At 36.9% G+C, this 7,144-nt stretch overlaps 1 pseudogene; it reads left to right on the top strand.

Annotated features, from left to right (window-relative positions):
- Positions 1-679: 679 nt before the first annotated feature.
- Positions 680-1,128, top strand: LOC140615610 (large ribosomal subunit protein uL16-like; annotated as a pseudogene).
- Positions 1,129-7,144: the final 6,016 nt, after the last annotated feature.

Raw genomic sequence — 7,144 nt, 5'->3', positions numbered from 1 at the left:
ATCTCTATCATCCTGTGGGACCTGTGAAAGCCTGGAGCATTAGAGTTCCCTTTTAAGTGTAAAGTCCTTGAAAAATTTAATCAAGGAGAATCCATGAATTCCCTATCTAAATTGAGCTGATATTAGGCAACAATTTGGGGGGGGGGGGGGTTTAAGATTTTATTTATTTATTCATGACAGAGAGAGAGAGAGGCAGAGACATAGGCAGAAGGAGGAAGCAGGCTCCCCGCAGGGAGCCGGATGTGGGACTCGATCCCAGGACTCCACGATCACATACTGAGCCGAAGGGAGACGCTCAACCACTGAACTACCCAGACGTCCCTTAGATAGCAATTTGTATAGCTGTTAACTATATAAATATCCTTGAAGACATAGTTCAGAAAAAGGAGCATCTAGTAATTCACTGTGTAAGACATCCAGAAACACAGAAAATCATAGAGAATTGTCCCCTCCCATTGCCTCTCACTGAATGGCTGTCTAGAAGATTAATATTTCTTCAAAGTCTATAGGCCAAAGCAACTAAAAAACACAGCCTTCTGGGCTTCCTATATGAAAGTAGGCAATGGAATTTAACTCCTGAAGAGTATTGGAACTGAAAGTATTCCCACATGGTAGGGTCCTAGAGCCAAAATCATTCCTTAAAATAGGGGTCCTACTTTTTTTCTTTTGGTGTGTCACCATGGGCCACCACCCTGCCTGGTGTTACCAATATTGTGAGAACAAGCTGTATCCAAATTCTCACTTCTGCAGAGATGTCCCTGAAGCCAAGATCTGCATCTTTGACATGGGACAGAAGAAGGCAAAAGTGGATGAGTTCCCACTATGCGGCCACATGGTATTACATGAGTATGAGCAGCTCTCCTCTGAAGCCCTGGAGCCCACCTGTATTTGTGCCAATGAAAACATGGAGAATAACCGTGGCAAAGATGGTTTTCACATCTATGTGCAGCTCCAACTCTTCCACGTCATCTGTATCACCAAGATGTTGTCCAGTGCTAGGGCTGAGGGGCTCCAGACAGGTATGCCAGGTACCTTTGGAAAGCCCCAGGGCACAGTGGCCAGGGTCCACATTGGCCAAGTTATCATATCCCTCCATACCAAGTTGCAGAATAAGAAGCATGTGATTGAGTCCTTATACAGGGCCAAGCTCCAGTTCCTTGGCTACCAGAAGATCCACATTTCCAAGAAGTGGGGTTTACTAAATTTAATGAGGACAAATTTGAAAACATAGTGGCTGCAAAGAAGCTCATCCCAAATTGCTGTGGGGTCAAATACAAAATGCATCCCTAATCGTGCATCCCCTGGACAAATGACATGCTCTGCATTCATGGGAACCTCAGCACTGTCCCCTCCTTTTTCATGCCCATCAAAAAAATCCTACTTCTTACCAAAAATAATAGGGGTCCTATTGGTGAAGGAGGACTGCAAAAAGCTGATCATTGTCACAGCATACAGGTTTGATTGAACCATAAGGGCAAAAATGTCTTCCTTCCAAAATTGGGACTTTGTTGACCAGTGTTTCAGTGACTGGTCTAAGATATGCACAATCCCAACATGGGCCATAACCATGGAGCATATGAAACAGTCCCAGAGGGATGATTGATAAAGGTAAATAAAAACTGAAATGAGAAGAAAAAAAAAAGGAGAGTGGGGCACCTGAGTGACTCAGTGGTTGAGCATCTGCCTTCAGCTCAGGTCATAATCTTGGGGTCCTGGGATAGAGTCCCACCTCAGGCTCCCCGTGGGGAGCCTGCTACTCCCTCTGCCTATGTCTCTGCCTCTCTCTCTGTCTCTCATGAATAAATAAATAAAATCTTTTAAAAAAAGGAATATTACAAATAGAAACTAAAAAAGGTGATAGACTTAAACCCAGCTCCATCAATAGGTATATTAAATTTTAATATTATAAACACTCTCATTAGAAGGCAAAGATTTTCAGAATGGATTTTTGTTAAATCCAAGTGGGTATTATCTACATACTTTTTTTAAAGATTTTATTTATGTATTCATGAGAGATACACACACACACACAGAGAGGCAGAGACATGGGCAGAGGGAGAAGCAGGCTTCATGCAGGGAGCCCAATGTGAGACTCGATCCCGGGTCTCCAGGATCACGCCCTTGGCTGAAGGCAGGCACTAAACCGCTGAGCCATCCAGGGATCCCTACCTACATACTTTAAATGTGAAGATACAAATGGGTTAAAAGAAAGCTGATGGAAATATACATACTATAAAAACATTAATTAAAAGAAAACCAGTAGGACTTGATTAGTATCAAAAGAGACTTCAGTACAAAGAAAATTTTCCAAAGTAATGAGTAAATGGTAAATGGCTAATTTATCAAGAAAACAACAATTCTTAATGTATAAGAAACTAAAACAGAGCACCAAAGTAAGTGAAACAAAAATTAACAAAATTAAAGGGAGAAAAAGATCCATACCTATGGTCAGAGACTTTGACATCCCTCTATCAATCATTGATATAAAAATTAAGCCAATCAATACAAATATAAAGAAAAATTTAAATAACACTATCAACCAACTTGCCTTAAACAAATTATAATGTAACACCACCAGCAGTGGCAAGAAACAAAATCTTCTCAAGCACACATAGAATATCACCACGATAGAACACGTGATAAGTCATAAAATAAGCCTCAAAAATTCTCAAAGTATTGAAATTATAAAGTATGTTGTTTGACCATAAAAGAGTTTAATTAAAACTCAACAGCAATAATGAATCTAGGAAATTTCCAAATATTTGGCATTGAGTATACACTTCCTAATAAGCTAGAGGTCAATGAAGAAACCACAAGTAAAGTTAGAAAATAGTTTGAAATTAGTAAAAGAAACACGCTGTGTCAAATTTTGTGAAATGCACTAATGGTGTGCTAAAAGGGAAATTCACGGGCAGCCCAAGTGGCTCAGCGGTTTAGCGCCGCCTTCAGCCCAGGGTGTGATCCTGGAGACCCTGGATTGAGTCCCACATCGGGCTCCCAGCATGGAGCCTGCTTCTCCCTCTGCCTGTGTTTCTGCCTCTCTCTCTCTCTCTCTCTTTCTCTCTCTCTGTGTCTCTCATGAATACATAAATAAAATCCTTAAATAAAAGGGAAATTCACTGCTTTAAATGTTTATATTAGAAAAATCTAAAATCAAAGATGCAAGCTTTGGTCTTAAGAAGCGATAAAATACAAAGTAACCTAAGGTAAATAGAAAAAATAAAACGATAATGATAATAAAATAAAAATAGATAAAATCATAAGAGATACAGATCAATAAAATAGAAAACAAAAAATCAAGAATAAAATTTGGCTTTCTGAAAAGATAAGAATTATAAATTCCTAGCAATTCTGAGCACACACAAAAAAAGAAAGAAAACACAAACTGTAATATCAAGATCACAAAACAGTACATTAATGCAGATCTTATAGACATTAAAAATATACCAAGGAAATATAATTAAACCTTGAGACCAATAAATTTGGCAATATAGATTAAACTGAAAAGTACCCTGAAACACACAATTTATCAAAACAAAAACAAGAAGAAACAATCTATATAGCATTACCTTTGTTAAAGAAATTAAATCAATCATTTAAAATCTTCCTAAAAATGATGATCCTGCCCAGAATGGCTTCACTGGTGGATTCTATCAAACATTAAAGAAAAAAATGCCAATATTATTTGCACATTTTCAGAAAATAGAGAAAGAGGGTACACTTTTCTACTCATTTTGAAACCAAAAATTCCCTAAAACCAATACCTAACAATGACATTACAGGCAAAGAACATGACAGCTCAATACTCAACATATACATAAATGTCAAAATATTTAACAGATATTAGCAAATCAACCCAAAAGTGCATTAAAAATGATAACATGTCAGGGCATAGGGGATTAGTTCCAATAATTCAAGGGAAGGAACTGTATAATCTCAATAAATGCAATAAAAAAAGATTATTCAAAATCCAGAACTGCTTTGTGATTAAAACATTCTTTCAGAAAACTATAAATGAAGGGAAATATCCTCAATTTGATAGATGATTATTGGTTCACAAGCTGGACCCCATACATGGAGAGCAAGGATAGATAGAGGAAAGAAACCGACCATTCCAGATTGGTAGGTTGCAGGTGTAATAGGGAAGGGAATCTACATACAAGGCTTACCTTAGGTGGCTGCAAGACAAGTAAATCTCTGCATTCACCCGCCAGAACCCTAGAACTTTATACAGAGGCCTTAACTAGGTTCAGAACAGAATCCAGAAATATGCTGGAAAGGTTGGCAAAGATTTATTAAACCAAATCCAAAGAACTCTGCATAAAAGAAAAATTATAAATTTCACATTAAAACTATTTTAAAACTTCTGTTCATCAATAGACATTAAGAAGAAAGAAAAGACAAGCTAGATTAGGAGAAAATATCCACAATGTATACATTCAATAGTATAATTTTTGCAAATCAGTAACAAAAGACTGACAACCCAATTAAAAACGAGGTACCTCAAAAAACTAAGCATACAAATAAAAGATGACATGCAAATGAAAATATTTTCCATATCATAGGTCATCAGTGAAATACACATTAAAATGTGGTACTACTACACACCCACTAAGATAGCTACTATTAAAATAATTAACAAAAGAATGTAGGGCAAGCATATCTCTCCTTAATAGCTGGTGGGAGTTCAAAATGGTACAACTACCCTGGGAAACTTCAGCAAGTTTTTAAATAAAAGTATATATGCACCAATGATTTAGCAATTCTAGTTTTGGGTATTTACTGAATCTTTTGCTTTACTCATAATATTAAAAAGAAAAAAAAAGGAGGAGGGGGTTATCCATCAACAGGAGAATGTATGATGTCCTACATTCCAAGTAAAGATAATATTTCAAAGAAGTAGTAATCAACCATATCAAATTCTGATGTTACAAGTAATATAAGAACCAAATCGACCATTGGATTTAAGTAAATCATTGAAACTTAAATAATATTAAGTAACTTAAAATTAAATACAATTATTAAAAGTTATTTTGCTTAATGCCAAATATTTCAGTTAAGAGTACAATTGCAAGGCATTTGGGTGCCTCAGTCAGTTAAGTGTCCAACTCTGTGATAGAGGCCAGAGTCAGACTCCAAGGTGCCTGCTTGAGAGTCTCTCTCTCTCTCTCTCTCTCTGTGCCCCTCCCCCAATGAAATGAAAATAATTTTTTTTAAAAAGTATAATTGCATTGCAATTTAGTCTCCATTTTTCTGCCTTATAACTTCATTTCAATACACATTTGGAGAACAAAAAAGGTATAACATTCTTCCTAAAATTAGCTAATATACTCTTAGTGTTTCCATAATAATCAAGCCATTGCCCTAATTATCAGATTATTTTAATATCATTTAATATTATTTAAAATATGATTTTAATATTCAATGTTTATACAGAAAATTAGCAGCTTTCACCATTATCAGTTTTTACACTTCCCTCTTAGAATAGTAAATTTACACCTATACTCCACAGTGACTCATGATAATTTCAAAATATAAAACATTTAAGGAGATTTTTTTCATATCATGATTACTTATACTTGAAAGTGAAATTTTCAGATAATTCCAAATTAAGTTCTTTGTTCACTTAGTCATATGGTTATGCTGATGAGATAAGATGGTAACTTCCATGAGCATACACACATGCCAGAAATTACTTTAACACGAACATTTAACTCTCTGGTCTTCCCAAGAGCAAGTGTACAAGCAAAATGAGACCTGCATGGAGAGTTGGTTGGGGCTTATCTGTGGAAGACCTGAAATGTCATCACAGAAACATTGACCTAAAGTATTATGTGAGTGGTTAAATTGGATGACCTTTAAATACCTCCCACTTTGAGTGTTTATAGCTCTATGATTCTAAGAATATTCCTCTCTGGGATCATTATTCAGAAGAAAGATGGTATATGAGTTCCAGGAAAGTTTCACTAAGCACTTAAGGACACCATCCATCAAGTATTGCCTCTGTTAGAATGGTCTCCAAAGTATTTGAAAGTGAAAAGTTCAACTCAGTACCCAAGAAATATGAGTAGAAGGATAAATAAGAAAGTCGATAAGTTTATAATAATTTTTGTGAGTGGTTTTGTTCTATGTGTTTGAGCCATGCACATCTTAAAGGGATTAGTCAGTGTACTACAAAGATTCTTCCCACACTGCTCAATTACCAGCCACCCTGGGCCTGGCTCCCACCCTCAGGATTCTGCAGCTCCCATAAACTTAAGACACACTTGAATACAAAGAATCAGTATTGAGGGGCCTAGGTGGCTCAGTCAGTTAAGCATCAGACTCTTGATTTCAGCTCAGGTCATGATCTCAGGGTCCTGAGATCAAGCCCTGCTTCACGCTCTGCACTCAGCAGAGTGTTTGAGTTTCTCTTCCTCTCCCCCTCCCCTAGCTTTCCTCTGTGTGAGCTCCCGCTCTCTTTCTCTCAAATAAATAAATACTTAAAAAAACAAAAACAAAGAATCAGTGTTGATCAAAGAAGCCCTGAAACCCAGCTATACTACATGAAACATTACAAAGCAACCCTGGACTACAAGCCAGGTGAACTGTATTCCATTCTTGATGAATATTTGTTATAATAGAAAAGAATATTCTCTGAACACTTTTTTTCCCACGCTTTTTATTACGCAGCTCTACTTCCCACAGGTCTCTGAGCTCCTTGATGATGTCAATGTAAAATGAACAAACCTTTTAGAATTTCTAAAAAAAAAAAAAAAAAAAATTAATAATAATAAAAAGAAGAGTTTTATCCAAACCCAAGTTAGGATAGCTATCCCAACCCAAACACAATCCTCACAAAGAAGAGAATGCTCCTAGAAAGTAAAAAAAGGAAGAAAAAAAAAAAAAAAAGAGAGAATGCTCCTGTAAGGGGACATTCGGTGTAGGGCTACATATGTTTTTTGTTTTTTGTTTTTTTACATAAAAAGTTACAAATTAGGGGATCCCTGGGTGGCTCAGCGGTTTGGCGTCTGTCTTTGGCCCAGGGCGCGATCCTGGAGTCCCGGGATCGAGTCCCACGTCGGGCTCCCTGCATGGAGCCTGCTTCTCCTCCTCCTGTGTCTCTGCCTCTCTCTCTCTCTTTCTCTCTCTCTCTCTCTGTCTA

Source organism: Canis lupus, chromosome 23 (assembly GCF_048164855.1).
Source record: "Canis lupus baileyi chromosome 23, mCanLup2.hap1, whole genome shotgun sequence".
NCBI lineage: Eukaryota > Metazoa > Chordata > Mammalia > Carnivora > Canidae > Canis > Canis lupus.
Note: the sequence above shows the minus strand (reverse complement) of the source record. Positions and strands in the feature narration are given on the sequence as shown.